The sequence below is a fragment of the Tupaia chinensis genome, unplaced genomic scaffold (genome assembly GCF_000334495.1).
Source record: "Tupaia chinensis unplaced genomic scaffold, TupChi_1.0 Scaffold000002_1, whole genome shotgun sequence".
NCBI lineage: Eukaryota > Metazoa > Chordata > Mammalia > Scandentia > Tupaiidae > Tupaia > Tupaia belangeri.
This window is the reverse complement of record NW_006159428.1, coordinates 2324026-2343130: the sequence shown is the minus strand read 5'-3', so window position 1 is coordinate 2343130 and position 19105 is coordinate 2324026. Positions and strand designations below refer to the sequence as shown.

General features: G+C 35.6%; 1 non-coding gene across 1 annotated transcript; it reads right to left on the bottom strand.

Moving 5' to 3' along the window:
• Positions 1–2464: 2464 nt before the first annotated feature.
• LOC114008874 (U6 spliceosomal RNA) lies at positions 2465–2568 on the bottom strand. Its single transcript, XR_003550367.1, has one exon. It is a non-coding gene; the product is annotated as a U6 spliceosomal RNA (small nuclear RNA).
• Positions 2569–19105: the final 16537 nt, after the last annotated feature.

Sequence of the window (19105 nt, the reverse complement as noted above, 5' to 3'; positions counted from 1 at the left end):
ATAGAAGTGCTACCTTAGCCAGCAAGAGGAGAGACATCAAGCCACAGAGGATTGCTCTCAGGCCTTAAAGTCTATTGGATTCTTCCCTGGTGGATTATAAATTTGCTTTAGACCTGTGAACACATTTTTTCTTCCAATTTCTCTCTTCTGAAATGAAAATGTCTATCTTAGGCCTACATTATGTATTGGAAGAAGACACTTGTTTTCAGGTTTTATAGGTTCAAGGACAGAGAAAAATTTTGTGCCGGGATGAGTTCTATACCAACTTTCATCAGTAACTGATTTAGGTCATGTTTAAATGAGATTGTGGATTTAGAGTTGGTGCTGAAATAGCACCAAATTTGGAGGATGTTGGGATGGAGTGAATACATTTTTTACATGGCTAAAAATTATATTTTGGGAGGGAGGCACAGAGAAGAGGGTTGTGGGTTGAATGTATCCTCCCAAAATATATTTTGAAGTCCTAATATCCAGTACCTCTGAATATGACCTTATTTCAACATATAGTCTTTGAAATGTAATCAAGTTAAGAAAAAGTTATTAAGTGTTGACCTAATCCAACATGACTGACATCCTGTAAGAAAAGGGAACTTTAGATATAGACACACACACACACACACACACACACACACAGAGGATAATGTGTGATAAGAAAGGCATGGAATGGAGACAGTCATGTGACTACAAAGCAGAGATCGGAATTATGATGCCATAAACCAAGGAACTCCATTGGCTACTAGAAGTTAGAAGAAATAAGAAAGTATCTCTCCTTCGAGGCTTCAATGGAAGTACAGCTCTGTGAAAATCTTGAATTTGAACTTTTAGCATCCCAAACACTTCTGTTATTTTAAATCGCTGTTTGTGGTAATTTTTTACAGCAGTCAAAGGAAACCACTACAGTGTATTTAACCAAGAAACAAAACAAGTATTTCCTATCTCATTTCTATGAGACCAGGTTTACTATAAACCCAAATCTGATGAAGACATTACAAAGAAAGAAAACCACCCGCAAATAGTTCTCACAAACATACACCCAAAATTTCTAAGTAAAATAGTTAACAATAGAATCTAATTAAAAAATAAATCATGACAAAGTTATACTTATGCCAAGAAAGCGAGGAAAGTTCAACTTTCAAAAAAGTAGTCAATTTGATTTATCACATCAATTGGCTAGAAATAAAAATTCATAAAATCACATAAACTGATACAGAAAAATGTATTTGACAAAAATCCAACACCCATTCATGATAACAACTCTCAGTAAATGAGAAATAAAGAGGAATTTCCGCTCTAGCTGAAGAATTTCTATAAATTACCTAGAGCTAACACAATTTATAGTGGTATGGAACCAGGTGCTTTCTCCCTAAAACTGAGAACATTCTTATTAAATATTGAATTGGAAGTACCAGCTAGTGCAGCAGAAACATCTTTCTCCCAAATACAAAGTATATAAATTGAAAAAAGAAAATAAAACCCAGCTTTTATTTATGGCTATACCAATTATCTATACAATAACAAGGAAAAATAATTTACAAAGAATACAATCAAAGTCTCTTGGTATCCTAAACTTTTAGAGTTATTAAGTGATATGGCAAGCCCTAGAAAAAAAAATCCAGCAATGCATAATTGAATTTAAACATTTCAAAGACACATTTATAATGGCACCTAAATATATATCTGATAATATTTAGCAATGCAAAATTGAATGTAAATATTTTAAAGACACATTTACAATAGCATCTAAATATATAGCTGATAAAAAATAGACTATGTATGCTATACATAAAGACTTAATGAAAAAAAATCAAAGAGAATTTACATAAACTGAGTTATGCCGTGCTCATTATTAAAAGACAATATTTGAAGATGCCAGTTTTTCCTAAGTCTACATATAGCGCCAATATAACCCCAATAGAAATCCCAGCACTTTGTTTGTGGAAACTAACCAAAAATGATTCAAAATTTTATATGGAATGGCAGAAGACCCAGAACAGTCAGCACAATATTGAAGAAGAATAAAGTTGGAAGATCAACACTACACAACTTTAGGATTCAATGATCAAGACAGTATAGTATTGGCATAAAAATAGACAATAGATGATCAATGATAAATACATCAATGAGACAGAGTAAGAGCCCAAAAATAGACCCATATAAATATAATCAACTAATCTTTGACAAAAGTGCAAAGAAATTCAACGGAGATAGATATTCTTTTCAATGATTTATGCTGGAACTGTATATTCACATGCCCCCTCCCATCCCCCCAAAAAAACTAGACAGTTCTAAACTCTTAGCAAAAATTAACTCAAAATGAATCATAGACCTACATATAAAAGAAAAATCTACTATTCAAAACTACTATAAGATTGCACGGGAAAAAATTTTAGGTGGCTTTGGGTTTGACAATGTGTTTTTTTATTTGTTTTGTTTTTTGGAATGAAATATTTATTCTTTTTGTTTCAAAAATATGGAATGCTTCTCAAATTTGCATGTCATACTCATGCCAGGGCCATCTAACCTTCATTCTATTGTTCCAATTTTAATGGCTGGACTGCCAAAGATAGCGTGACAGTATGTTTTTAGATTTAACACCAAAAGTATGATTTCTGAAAGAAAAAAAAACTACCAGTTGTACTTAATATTGAAAACCACTCTGGAAATAACACTAATGGAGAAGGAAGAGATAAGCCACAGGCCTGCTAAAGTACCACACACTGCATATGGCTTCTTGGAAGGCTGAGGCCACATGGGAGGCCTAGGTTCGATTCTTGGATCATCCTAAAAAGCTAGGTGTGGTGACATGTGTTTCCTAATATCAGCTACCCAGGCATGTGACAAGAGGCAGGAGAATTACGATGCTGTTAAACCCTACCTAAACCATCCCTGTCACCTCTCAACACACACAAAAGTAAACCACAGCCTGAAAGGATATTTGTAAAGACATTTCTAAAATGCTTATATCCAAAATATACAATGGATTCTCAAAACTCAACAATAAGAAAACTAGTCATTTTGAAACTGGGTAAAATGTCTGAACAGATACCTCACTAAAAATATAAACAGATTTTAGACCAGCAGGTGACATGATTGTTGAGGTGCTGGTTTCCCATGTGGTTGACCACGGTTTGAATCCCAGACCCAGTGACTTGTTTTCACACTTTCTCCCTCTCTCTCTTTCTAGAGAGCATGAAAAAAATGATAATAATAATAAATAAAATAAAATAAATCTAATACACACACACACACACACCTATACAGATTTCAAACAAGTATGTATATAAAAAGTTCCATACATCTTTGGAACCAGCAGTTAGCATAATGGCTGGGTTGCTGGACTCCCCTGTAGTCAACCGCAGTTCACGTCCTGGATCTAGTGGCTTAAAACTCACACTGGGTTCATGTGCATGCGTGCCCAAGATCCCAAGACGAGAATGGAAGAGAAGGGATTGCGGCGTGACCATCCCCCCTGGGGGTGATTTCTCGCTTTCTGTCTCTATGTCTCTCTCTCTGTCTGGTGAGCGCACGTGCCCTGTAGCAAAAACCTCTCAAAAAAAAAAAAGTTCCTTGCATCATGAAGAAAGTTCAAATTCAAAAAACAATGAGTCACCACTACACCTTGATCAGAGTAACTAAAATCGAGTCACTGTTAACATCAAGTGCTGGCAAGAATGCAAATTAGTATAACCACTTTGTAAGACAGTTTGGCAGTTACTTATAGAGCTAATGCAGTCTTACCATAGGTAAGATCCAGTAATGAAAATTCCTGATATCTTCTCAAATGAGTTCAGAACTCACATACTGACAGAAACCTACCCACGTATGTGTATAGTACCTTTATTTATGATTGCCAAAAACTGGAAGCAATTAATTGTTCCTATATAAACATATAAATAAACTGCAGTGCATATATACAAAGACATATTATTCAGTGACAAAAAGAATGCGTTATCAAGTCACACAAATCTTGCAAATAAACCTGCCTGAAAAGGTTACATATTGTGTTATTCCAACTATATGACTGTGAAAGGAAGAACAAAGGTAGTAAAAAGTGAGTGGTTACCAGGGATCTGGGGGAATGAAGTAGTAGTAGAAAGGACCAGTAGGTGAAGTATGAGGAAATTTTAGGAGAGCAAAAGACTCTATGATACTGTCATGGTGGGTACAATGGCATTAAGCCTTTCCAAAATCTATGCGACTGTATAGCACAAACAATAATCCCTATCAAACTATGAACTTCAGGTACAAGTAATGTATTAAGATAGGTTCATTAATTCTAATAAACATACTCCACCAATGTGAGATGTTAATCAAATAAAAACTGTAAAGAACAGAGAGAGCATACGGGAACTCTGTGCTATCTATTCAATTTTTCTATAATGCTAAAAAATAAACTCTATCAATAACGAAAAATAATTAGGAAAACTCTGCCAATGTATACCAATTGAAAAGTATCCATTGAATGTTCACTCATTAACAACTTTTAGTTAGCTTAAGACTTTACCCAAATATTTGCCCAACTTTTGATAATGATATCCTTTTTTTTTTTCTTTTTTGCTGTAGGGCATGTGTGCTTGCTAGAAAGAAAGAGAGAGAGAGATGGAGAGACAGAAAACAAAAAATCACCCTCCAGGAGGGATGGCCACGCCACAATCCCTTCTCCTCCATTCTCCTCTTGGGATCTTGGGCACACACGCACACGCGCCCGGCGTGAGTTTAAGTCACTAGGTCTGTGACTTGAACCATGGTCGACCACATGAGAGTTCAGAGACATAGCCATTATGCCAACTGCTGGTCCCAATATCCTTCTTTTAACAGAATGTCCATTTATATCAAGAACGTTGTTTTACCACACAACACAAATATCACCATATTGCTTCTTCACTCACATATTTTCAGGTGGAACTAACAGTCTCATGAATAATTAGAGGTGTATAAGAGACTTTTTCTTGGGGCCAGCAGGTGACATGGTGGTTAAGGGCACTTGACGGCCTCATGGCCAACTATGGTTTGAGTCCTAGATCTGACAACTTACTTTCTCACTTTTCCTCTCTCTTTCTTGCTTTCTCACACTCTTGCTCTGTCCCTCTGCTCAAATTTAAATAAATAAGTAAATAAAGTTAAGCTACAAAAAAAAAAAAAAAAAGCTTTTTTCTTTTTACTTAGGCATCTTGCTGAGTGAAATATCTTTGCATGGTGAGTTACTCCTGTGGGGGCTACTGATATTCTTTGTTCACCAACTGTCCCAAACCTTTCATCACTTCTCTACCTCTTTACTCTAATTTTTTTAAAAAAATTATCTCCATAAATTTTGGTTTCCAAAATATCACCTGTATTTGCCATTTACATTGTCCTTTATTTCATCATAATCAGTTGGTCTCATCTCATAGTAAATGAAGTCTCTGAAACCCTTCACCATATTATCAATTGTACAAGGTTACAGATCTACTCACTAAAATTCAGAGTATAACTTTGCCTAAGACTTACTAACAGATAACTTGATATCCAGATCTTTGCATAACTTCTAACCTAAGTCTAATAATGTTTTGAATGTAGTGTACTTCTCTCTTAATCTCCAAATCATTGTTCCATAAAAGAAGCCTATCTTGGAACCAGCAGTTGGCATAATGGCTATGTCCCTGGACTCCCATGTAATCAACCACAGTTTGAGTCCTGGACCCGGTGGCTTAAACTTACGATGAGTGCTTGTGTATGCATGCCCAAGATCCTGAGAGGAGAATGGAGGAGAAGGGATTGCTGCGTGGCCATTCCCCCTGGGGAGTGATTTCTCACTTTCTGTCTCTGTCTCTCTCTGGCTTTCTAGCAAGCGCCCGTGCCCTATAACTAAAATCCCCCCTTCCCCCAAAAAAAGAAGCCTGTCTTAAATGTATAGACTTTCTCACATCTATGTATAAATCTGTTACTTATACAATGGTCTCTTCCCTAGCTTAGCTATAGTTCACCATATTTCCTCAACTTTTAAGTTCAAAATGTATTGATCAAGGAGAACTGAGAAGACTTATGAAGTAAGTATCATAAATATGCAGCTTAATCACCTTTAAGACGGAAACCAACCTTAGTTACTATAATTAAGGCGCTCTACTCCCCAGCGAGCATGCTGTCATATTACTGTTGTTGTCAAGCTTAATGGAATAGCTTTTTCCAACATTTTAAGACTGCATATTAAGTTGATCTTTAACAACTGAGACATTCAAAAATAAAAAGAAGTAACAAAGAAAGAAGAAATTTGCAATCTCCATTCTAATCAACACATTTAAATTATTTGGGGAATCCACATGGTGATTGAAAAAGGAAATTGACTAACCAAATATTTGAATTGGGAATACTGAGAGCGATGTTTAATTTTTATAAAAGTGAAGCAATATGATTCAAAACCATTCAATATACAATAATTACACCCAGTTCTATTCTTTATATGTCAACTCCAAAACTTCACTCTGTCCAATTACTTAGACTGAGTAAATATGTATAAGTAATGGCTAATTAAGTCCAGGAAGAAACTGCTGTCTTGAAGCAATCAGTTGTATAATGGTTTTCAAGTGGTTTCTAACTCCAAAAATAAATGTACCACATCACTGAATATAAAAGAAAGAATACCATAGTGTCATGGTGGAGGCAATACTTAACTAATGACTTCAAGTATGACCTCCCAATGCTTTCAAGATAACAATCTTTGTATCTCAGAAGAATTTTCTTAGTTTAGCTTTAGTCACACAGCAAAATTCTTTCTCATCAGCATTCCCTGTAAAGGAAGTTTTAGAGTGAACCATACTATTAGTAATTTTCCCCAATATTTCATCATCTTCATTACCATTATAATTAACTCTGACTTATTTTCCCTACGTCTGTTTTATTAAACTCTATTAGGTTGTCTGGAAAGTCACGAAGCATTTTTGCATAGAAAAATACGTTGTGACTTTGCTGACAACCTAGAATTTTGGGAGGCTGTAGCTACCAAAACATTGTTGCTAATTTGGGAACTTTTAAAAAGTTTATTTATTTCTTCAGAGATAGAAAGAGAAACAGGCACCCTTGACAGGATCTTGTCATGCTGTGATTCTCCTTTCCTAGCCTTCCAACTCACCAATATCGCAGGTGTGCACCTGCACTTGTGTGTTGCACGTTGACCCAGGATGTGAATTCCAGTCTTCCACATGTCTCCAGTAAAGTAAAATAATGCCTTACGGCTTACTGCCTGTGCCATCACAGATAAACTGATATCTCAAGCATTTTCCAGAAAAAAATTATTCTGTTTTTGATAACAGCTATACTCATTTCAAATCTATTAGGAAAAACAAAGATTTCTCTCACTTTTAAGTTTGTTCAACACAACTTAAGAGATGTACAGATGACTGAAGTGAAATAGGACGTAGTAGTGGTCAAATAGTAACAATAACCCCATGGCAGGTTCATACGCTCTGCACACTCAGTGTTTTTATATCCACCTTCTCCACTCATCATCCTGACACTAAGAATGGAGCGATACATGCAGACTAACCCACGCAGTTAACTGGAAGCAACTTAAATATCAAAACACATCTTTGTTTTTTTGATAACTATGTACACTAGTCTGAAAATAAATATTAACTTTTATTTAATTAGAACTCACAATTTTCCAACATATATTAAAAAATTCTGCCACATATGGGATACAAAACTATGAGGAGGGTAAATATTACCATGACCACCATAAAAAATCTAATTTTAAAAACACCCACTTGGGCCAACAGGTTGCACGGTGGTTAGGGCATTGGACTCCCACCTGGCTGGTCACAGTTCGAGTCTGCGATATGGCAGATTGCTTTCTCACTATCTGTCTCTCTTTCTTTTTTTCTCTGTCTGTCTCTCTCATGAACATGTGAGCCCTGTAGAAAATTTAAAAACAATAATAATGATGATAAATAAAATTAAATAAGTAATTCTTAAAAAAAAAAAAACACTCAATTACCAATTGGTTAGAGGCAGTTTTTTTCAAATCAGAGAAAATTAATTTATAAATGTCTGAATTTGCTTATGCAATGGATATTTAGATCATTTGATTAAAACTTGCAATTACTGAGTTGTCTGAAAAGTCATGACACATTTTTGCATAGAAAAACAGAGAAATACATTGCAACTTTACAGATGACCTAATATATTGCTTTTAATGCAACTTGGCTTTGCTATAATGCAGAAACTTGATTGATAATTCCTTTCATGGTCTTTGTTGGTTTGGGGGCTAAGATTTTTAGGTAACTATATTCTTTTTCTGATGTAATATAAAAGAAAAAGTTATTTCTACCCTTGGGCTTTTCAAGGTAGTTTTTTTCTCACTAATGTAAATTTTATTAGGACAAAGTTTATATTCAGAATTGCAAAAACTGAGGCTGGGACAATTAGTCACAGCACCACCACAAGCTCAAGATAAATACTACCTTATGTATAAGTTAATTCTATGAAGTTCCCACTATATCACCTGCTCATGGTAGCTAAAGTCCAAACTGCAATGCATATATGAGAATTAGCCTATTATATGCTTAACAGTGAAATATAGGGATGACCCTGGGGAGATGTAAAACAAAAATAACTTCACCCAATTTGCTCCAAACTCTTTTTTCCCGTAAGAATTGGTTTTATTATCAATAAATCCTCTAGATCCTTTAAAATGCTTAAAGCATTTTATTTGTGATTGGACTTGAAGTTGCTTTGAAAATAATCAAATTCAGGATTCTGTGTCTGCATTCCTTTCACTGGACTCTATCTCTGATTACATCAGCACTTGCTGACGACACTCTGTCTAAGCTGCTCTCTACGACCTGTTACACTTTCTGTGATTTCCGGTCTCACTTTGCCTGGTTCTTAGGTCTCCTCATCTCTCCATGATACCCTTATCAGAGTCTTCTACAGCAGGATTATCCTGTTAAAGAGAAGTTCCATCATACAGGGCCATAAGTTATTTAAAGACAATAATTATGGTGATAATATGATCATTGAAGAAGTTATTTTAGGCCTTACGTTCTGTTTTGAAGAATAGTCCAGTGTTGGAATAGGCCAGAAAAAAAAAAAAAAAAGCATTTACTTTGACACAATGCTATAATAATCCACTATGGACTGTTGAAGAGGACTGAAATGATTCGGAAAATAAATAAGTAAATACTGTCTGTATCTCAGTCTCACAAACTATTTCCTCCTGAATTTCCTCACCTGTGAAATGACACTGACAATCTAAATCTTCCCCGTGGGGATTTTGTGAGGTATAACTAATGATGGTAAATGATGCGAACAAAAAAGGCTTTGCATTTGGTAAGTTGTGATGAGACAGATACATCAACAAAGCCTTAGTTCTTGAGCAAAATCATACATCTGCACCTCGTATATTGGATCATTCCAGGTCTCGCTTTGACTCTGTATAGAATCCGCCAAGGTGAGGCTGATAGGAATATTATCTTGTACCTTTATAATAGCCATGATAAAGCGAGTCTTGTTTTTCAATTTCACAAAAGGAAAGCCAACATCCTTTTGATTCATTAACTTAAAAATAGGACTCTAGAAGTTGGATTACCTGACAGATGAGGGAAGAATTACAGGATACTCTGCAGATGTCAATTAGAAATATTTGGCATGATGTTATTTCCTGCTAATAAAAATACTAGAACTGGAGAAGACCAAAATTAAACTCGAAACGTCTTGAAGAAAGATTAAAATGTTTTAAATGAAATACTTGATGGAAAAAACATCCGTGAAAAGGTCCTTTGGCTACTTCAACACATGTAAGGGAAATGCTGTTTACCTAGAAAATGTTAATTTTATTTTCATTAACAGGAAGCGACAGAGGTTGCTTACGAAATAGAATTTACAAGTAGAATGCAATTAATTTTTATTCTAGATGAGAAGCCTTTTACTATTCTGGATCTAGGATGGAGTGGTTTATAACATGACATTTCTTCAAGGACTTTGGGAAATCAAGAGAATAGCAAACATTTTCATTCCTTTTAAAAAAGTTACCCATCAGGTGATTTCTTCATCTTGGTGGCTCATCTCAAAGCAAACTTTCTCTTCCCTCATATTTTTCTATGCAAAATTTTTATTTTTAAATTTTGTAATTTCTCAGGTGTCATTATTAAATATTTATATTGGCTCATCACCTAATGCACATTATATACTTAAATTAGCCAACCAGTATAACAAAACAAACATAGAATAATAAATAAATTCTAAGAGTTGATGGAACTTAAAGTTTAAAAGCCAATATTTCCTAATAATCATAGTGGTAGTGTTTGATTTATAAATATGTATTATTATTAGTATTATTGTTTTCAGTTTGTTCTATTTATCTTTGTAAATCACCTAAACTGTGTATTTTCAGGACATGACTCATGATATTTAAAAAAAAACAACTCTGGTTGGTGCCAGCAGGTGGGATGGTGGTTAAGAGACTGGACTCCCACATGGCTAACCATGGTTCAAACCTGGGAGCCAGCAGCTTGAAATCACACTGGACTCAGGTGCATGTGTGCCCAAAATCCAGGAGGAGATTGGAGGAGAAGGGATTGTGATGTGACCATCTTCCCTGGGAGTGATTTCTCACTTTCCTTCTCTCTATTTCTCTCCAGCAAATATATGTGTCTTATGGTATAACCAAAAATGAAACAAAAAAAACCTCTGGTCAAATTGTGTGTGTAGGTGGGTGGGCAAGATGGAGATCAGTTACATCCTGTGAGGTCACGTATTTGCCAGTGACCAGGAACGTTAGGGAAACACCAGCATTACTAACATACACAAGAGGAATGTTACATGAAGAAATACAGATTTGATAAAGCATAAAGTGTTCAGGTCAGAGGTACAGAGAGAAATCATGAAATCATCTTTATTTCCTGTCAGATAGCCTACAGACCTTTTTTAGAAATAAGATTCTGGCAAATTCTATTCTCACAGTATTACATCTCACATATTTGGGTTTTATTTTGCTATTAACCTTCAATATATATTATAAATGTCCCCTGAATTCCATGTCTCTTTATTCTATAGATTATCATTCATAAGAAAGATAATGTCAACATACAAATAGATAAACTAAAACACAAAAATTACAAATAAAATAGTAGTTGTTTTCATTGAAACTGTTTTCCTTTTATTATTATTTTTAATTTGCCAGAGGGTGCAAAGAGACATAGAGAGAGGAAAAATGAGAAAATAACTCTCATGGGGAATGATCATGCTGCAATCCCTTCTCCTCCATCTTTCCCTCCTTTTTGGATTCTAGATATACACACTTACAGATGCCTGGCATGTTTCTTAAGCAGCTGGGTCAGGGACTTGAACCCTGCTGTTTACTATTTGGGATCCAGCTCCTATACCCACTAGGCCAGCCTATTATTATTATTTTTAAAGAGTCCTGTATTAATTCTTAGGTTTGTGTAACAAGGTACCACATATTGAATGACTTGCAACAACAGAAATGTATTATCTCACAGATCTAGAGGAGCGATGTTCGAACTCTTGGCGTATGCAGGGTCATGCTTCTTCTGAAAGTGCTAGGGAAGAATTATCCTTTGCCTCTTCCAGTTTTCAGTACCTTCAAATGTTATTGGGCTTATGGCTGCATCACTCTGGTCTTCACTTGGCATTCTGACTATGTCTTTACACAGTCTTTCTTCTGTGCACATTCATCTTGGGTTGAAATGACTCCTTTTAATAAAGGACACAGACATATTGCATTGAGGTCTACTTTATTTTGGGAGAGAGGTTTTTGCTTTAAGGTTCATGCGCTCACCAGAAAGACAAAGAAAGACAGAGAGACAGAAAGCAAGAAATCACCCCCCAGGAGGATGGTCATGCTGCAATCCCTTCTCCTCCATTCTCCTCTCGGGATCTTGGGCACACACACACACACACACACACACACACACCCAGCGTGAGTTTAAGGCACTGGGTCCGGGACTCGAACCGTGGTCGACTACTTAGGAGTTCAGCGACATAGCCATTACGCTAACTGCTGGTCCCACACTGAGGTCTACCTTAATGACTTTATCTCAACTCGATCATCTGCAAAGACAGTATTTTCAAATAAAGGCATAGTCATGGGTACCTGAAATTAGGATATCTGCATGTTTCAGGGAACCGAATTCAACTGTAACAACTCCCAAAAGCCAGTGATGCGAGTTTCCTTTTTCATGGCCACCTCCTAATGTTCATTTATGTAGTTATTCATTCAGTTCAACCCATGCTTCCTTAAGTGCAATAATTTCAGAAAATGTTTTTAATTGCTACAATTGCATTTGAAAAGATAGTTACTCTATTTTCTTTAAAAAATAACAGAAATACTTACAAATGCCTTAATCCTTTCTTGTGACATAGCTTTTATAATGTACAGGCATCTTTCTTCTAAATATCAGGTTATATATCTCCCTTTGAATGACTAAAATAAAGGTAACCAGAATGGTTGTGTAATGGCTGTAGCCCACATAATCACAAGAGTCTTTGGAAGTAGAAAAGACAGGTAAGAGAAGAACAAGCATGACAGTAACACAGTGTAAAAAAGATTCCACCGGTTCCTGCTGGCTTTGGAGATGCAAAGGCACCATGAGTCAAACAACGAAGGCAACCTCCAGGAGACAAAAAGACAAAAGAACGGAGTCTCTCTTACAGCCTCTGGGAAGGAATACGGCCTGCTAATACTTCATTTTAGTCCAGGGAAATTCATGTTGGACTTCCAACCTACAGAAATGTAGGATGACAAATGTGCATGGCGTCGTTTAGGTCACTAAAGTTGTGACAGTTTACTGTAGTAGTAATAGTAATATCTTTGTCTTGCCTGATGTGCATTGTATTTGTGCCAAAAAAAGAAATGTTGTACACTGTGAAGATGTATGTGACTAAATGTAAATAAATAAATAAATTTTAAAAATTAAAAAATGATAATTATGAAAAACGCATGAGAACATGAAAAAAAATTTTTTGAGAAGTGTTTGCTATAGGGTTTGTGCACTCGTCAGAAAAAAAAAAAAAGTTAATACAATGGCTAATAGGGAGTGATTACTCCAAAACAGAGTCGAATGCTGATCAGCAGCTACATTTTGAAACAGTATAAGGTGACTCTCCTATTGGGCTATCAGAAAAGTCATGGCATATTGTTCAATGTTTTTCTATGCAAAATAGAAATAGAACAATAGTTCCACTTTGTGTGTTCTGACTGCTCTGATTACTGGCTGTATTCCCATCATGACTTTTCCAACAACCTAATATTCCAACAAGTTAAACACTAATCTTCATAAACCCTAATCATTTGTACTGATAAAAGGATACACACACACAGACACACACACCCGTATACAGTACTTTAAAAAATAAAATATGGTCAGCCTTGTGGTGTAGTGGTTAAGGTAGCCAAAACCTATGTGGCCAATTGCTGTTTGAATCTTGGCCTAGCAGCCTGAAACATGCTGGGTGTCCAAAATCTTGATAGGATAAAGAAACTGAGTAACAAGGATTGTGATATGACCATGCTCTGTTGTGGGTGGAGTGGGGTAGGGTGGTTTCCTCTTTCTCTCTCTTTGTCACTCTGTATCTCCACAGAGACCACACATCCCCTGTGGCAATTAAAAAGAAAAAGACCACAATCTTGCTATATGAATTCCATCTGATTCATGTTTTTATTTTGTCATATAAATGTAAGATCTTTACAGGGAGGAACTTCTGTCTGTGAGTATGTGTGTTTTACACACACACACACACACACACACACACACACTGGCCTTTGGCACTGGAACAATGCAGAATTATAAGCATGGATTCCCCCACACACATGCACACACACACAAACACACAATCAAAAGTCACTATGTAACTCTCCTAGCCTTGTGTTGACCAGAAACCTACAATAACATAGCTGATGAACACATATTTGCATTTACATGTATCATATACTGTATTACAATAAAGTAAGCTAGAAAAAAGAAAATGTTATTAAGAAAACGATAGAGAAGAAAAAAATATACTTTTACAGTATTTATTGAAAAAAAATCTGCCCATAATTGGACTCATACAGTTCAAACCCATGTTGTTCCAACTATTTTTCATAGTATTTAAGAAATTGTTATAAAAATGTCTGACTGAATATATCTTTCTGATACCATGAAACAAAAAAAATCCCCTGTAAAAATTATTATATTCAACTTTTCAGTATAGCCATAGCTTGTTTTGTTGCACTTTAATTTGTTGTGCTTTGTAGATACCGCGTTTTTCACAAGCTGAAAGTGTGTAGCCACCTTTATGAAACAAGTCTGTTGGTGCCATTTTTCCAACAGCTGATGCTCATAGAGTCTCTGTGTCACATTTTGGCAAATCTCAACATTTGAAATTTTATTATTATTATTGTTATATTCATTACAGTGATATATAATCAATGATATTTAATGTTAATTATTAATTGCTTTAAGGCACCCATAAACTGTGTCCATGTCAGCAGTGAACTTAATAAACACTGTGTGTGTTCTGACTGTTCTGATTACTGGCTGTATTCCCAGTTTTCTGTCTGTCTCTCCTTCTCCAGACTTCTCTATTATTTGAGACACAACAATATTGAAATTGGGCCACTTTCACTGTAAGCGTCCACTCGTGGCCTTAGCCTCGTGGATGACAGATTCTTTTCCACTGATGGAACTGACAGAATCCCCAGAGACTGCTGACTGGTGTCCTGGTCCTGGCCCCTGCTTATGGCCAATCGGCCCACTAGTGATCTCTAACCACACCAAATGGCTCCACATCTGCTACGAAAAAAATACAGTCCAGACCACTGAGGGACTCATGGATGCCACAGCGAATATCACTGAAGAAATTCTACGTTCACTGTACTACTGAACTCACGTAGAAACAAAGCCCAAACACCCCACCTGACGTGACAGGACATATCCGCAGGGAAATCTGTGAAGACAGCTTCTCCATGATATCACAAAAGACAACGCTCCACCAGATGTATAAATAGCAAAGTACGGAAATGGGAAACATGGAAAAACAAGGAAATGTATCTCTGAAGGAAAACAATAGTTCTCCAGTCACATATCCCAAAGATAAGAAAATTCTTAAAATGCCTGAAAGGGAATTGAAAACAATGACCCTAAAGTAACTCAGGAACACACAAAAAATACAGATAGACATTCCAACAAAGTCAGAATAAACAGTTCAAGTCCCGCATGAGAAATTCAATAGAGAGATAAACTATAGTGACAAACGTTGGCCTAGCGATAAAGAGTGATGGTCTACAGGCAATACTATACGACACAGGAAAATTCCTGATCCAGCTTCGAGAACTCCGAGTGTGCCAGGCACGGGCTTACTCATGGCCCAGGGCTGGCTGAAGCCTGGGAATACACTGCAGCATCTAGACCCTGTTAGGGGTCTCGCTCTGTCTTCTCACTGATGGAAATATAAATAAGCAAACATTTTTTTTTTTTAAAGCCAAAGAGATAAATCATACCAAAGAACCAAATGTATTCTCAAATGGAAGCACTCAGTAAAATAAAGCATACAACAGAGAGCTTCAACTGCAGACTGGATTAAGCAGAAGAACCTATGAAAATAAATCTTTCAAGTTGATCCAATCTGGGGGAAATACATATATCCATATCTATATTTCTACATACATATCTATCTATACTTTAATATGTATATATATATATATATTTATATATATACACACACACATATACACACACAGGTACATATCCATTACATATCCATATCTATATTCATATAGATATCTATATATCTATGTACAATATATTTATAAATATCTGTGTATCTATTTATATGTTTACAAAACACACACACATACACACAGGATTTGGGGTTACTATTAAGCTTTTTGCTTAATGTTTGTTTAACATTCCCATAATAGGATTTCCAGAAAAAGAAGTAATGAAGATAGAGACAAAAAGTTTTTTAAATAAAATAATAGCTGGAGCCAGCAAGTGGCATGGTGGTTAAGGGTTCTGGACTCCCACATGGTCGAGCACGGTTCAAATCCCGGACCTGGCAGTTTGCTTTCTCACTTTCTCTCTCTCTCAATCTCTTACTCTGTCCCTCTCTGACTTGCTGTATTGGCATATTTGCTTTATTGCCGTGGTCTGGAACTGAATCCAGGCTATCTCCAAAGTATACCTGTGTTTTTCTGGTCATTTTCCCGATGGCTGGGTCCTGTTGTCCCCACCCATGTTTTAAACACATTCCACATTATGTTTGTATTAGAAATCATTAAACATGGGTTTATCTCTTTAAAGCGTTTTAGCTAATTGAAAAAAGAGGGAAAAAATATTGCTTATCATCTAAACACTTCAGAGTATTCCTAAGGTCAAAATAAAGAAAAAGTATAGAGGATGCAATTTTAGATATATTTCTAAATGAAAGTTACTCTAAAGTTTTAGGCTGTTTCCATTTTAATTCAACCTAATGAAGCTAAGAAAGTTGACCTTATAACACCTAATTAGAAGATTCTCCATTATATGGTAATTACGATTTACATCTCCATAGAAGAGTAACACTTTACTGATATTTTCAACTTATTCACTACCATTGCCTGTTTATAAAAATCTGTACTTTTATTTTTCCCTGGGCAATGTTTTACAGATCACCAGGAATATCCCCAGTATAGCACATAAAATCTTAACAACTTCTAAAAGTACTATCAAGCCCTCATCAGAAAACTTCAGAATCTAGGCCAATTTATACTCTGAAATACCAAAATGGAGCACACTGTTTTGATTTAAACACTCAAAAAGTTAAAAGTAGTGGGACCAGCAGTTAGCGTAATGGCTATGTCGCTGGACTCCCACGTAGTCGACCGCAATTCGTGTCCCGGACCTGGTGGCTTAAACTCACGCCAGGCGTGTGTGCGTGCATGCCCAAGATCCTGAGAGGAGAATGGAGGAGAAGGGATTGCGGCGTGACCATCCCCCCTGGGGGGTGATTTCTCGCTTTCTATCTCTCTGTCTCTGTCTGTCTGGCGAGCGCACGCGCTCTATAGCAAAAACCTCTCCAAAAAAAAAAAAAGTTAAAAGTATTGAAAAAAATGTGTGTGTTTATTTTATTTTAAAGTGCCTTTGTGGATACTATGTTGAACCTATTAAACTAACAAAAACTCAAAATAATGACCCTCTCCCGTACAAATAAACATTTAGTTTTTCAATTAGTGACTATGCAAGTTTCTAGAAACATTCATGAAAGAATTTAAGGGCCTGGGCTAAATGACATGGTGGTTAAGGTAGCTGGATCTCACATGGCTGTCCTGAACCCAGAAGTTTAAAAAACACACTAGACATGTATGCATGCATGCCCAAAATCCCAGGAGGAAAATGGAGGAGAAAGGGTTTATGGTGTGGTAACTCCCCCTGGAGGAGTACCTTCTCACCTTTCTCTCTTTCTCTGGTGAGTGTACGTGCTTTATAACAAATTTTTAAAAAAGAATAAAAAATATGTTTTAAGAGCATTAAATACACTTATACAACTTAGGTTAGAAGTGTTAAGTAAAAGTGAATCTGTAGGTGGTAAATCATTATATTCTTATTATTACTTGTCTCTTTTATGAGTTTTTTTCCTACTGAATTATTATTAATTATATCATTTAGAAGTTGTTGCAATTTTAATGAGAAATAATATTCTAAAATATCTTGAGTATCTTTGAAAGCTTTATCTTTTTATCCTACTTTGAAATATTTATCTTATGAAAATTCAGAGGAAAAAATGTAATTTACACTTGAAGTTATTGGCCCTATATTGTTTCAAATAGAAATGCCATTAGAGAGAGCCTAAATTTAAGACTTTCATAGAATGGCTAAATAACTACAGTACTCCAATTTTGGAATAAAAGTAAGTTCCCAAAGAAAATAAGCTAAGTAAAATTTTAAAATTTCCAACAATTATATACTTTTAAGATTTATTCTAATTTTTTTTGAATTTCTCTTTAATCAAGCAGCTAAGAAATTTTTTGAAACAGTTCATTTTCTTTTTTGTTTCCATAGAATTTCCATGCAAGATGGCAACAATCTTTTAACTGCATTCTCAAGTGCTCTTAGGAGTTGTAAGAGTAAATCTTAAAAAACTGAATTCATAATGAATAAGCCATCATGTTTTTAAAAATTATCTAGAATATATATATCCCATATAGTTATGGAAATGCATAGGTATTTTTATAATTAGAATGTGAAAAAACTCACCCACAATTAACTACTGCTGATAAAGACTGAATACAATTTCCATTAGTTGCTATTCAACATATAGATTTTGAAATAATTTTTAATCTTGACTTTTTAAATTATTCATCTCACTTTCTTTTTTCTCTCCTATTAATTGAGGAAGAATGCCTTAAGATTTGAACAGTGTTGTTTTTAAGTAAACATATTAATTCACAATTAAAAAAATAGCATTTGCAAATATTTAAAAGGTGCACATATCCTTGAGCTAAGACCCGCATAATTAAAGAATAAAAGGTTTATCTAAAGGTAATTATCCTGAGACTGGCAAGTGGCATGGTGTTTAAACACTGGGTTCCCACATGGTCAACCACGGTTTAGGTCCCGGACCTGGAGGCTTGCTTTCCTACTTTCCCTTTCTCTCTCTCTGTCTCTTTCTGGTCTAATTAAACAAATAAAATGACAATAATAAATGAAATAATTCTTTTTTAAGAAATCTAGTTATCCTAAAGGAAAAGTACACATGACTGTGGTGTCTATTCCTAGGAATCGAAATCTATTTTTCCAAATTAAATTTGGCCTTCTAGATTCTGCTTTCTATATAATAAAAATAACTGCTATGATAGCCTGATACACTCTAGGTAAAAAAACGTTTGTGATGTTTGTTGGAGCATAGCAAAAGCTAAGAATGACAGCAACAAAAACTTCAAGAGGAAAAGGCCTTATTTCAACACTCCAATGATTCAGTGAAGAAACACTAAAGAGTAAGCCTTGTCAAACAGCCAGCCCTGACCTCCAGAAGCCGAAGCGCATGGTCTCCTGCACTGCTGCACAGCAGAACTAGAAAGACACCTTGTGCTTATTGAAAACTCATTTAATATTCAAGACCAGGCACGGATGAGTCAAGCGTGTCCTCTTTC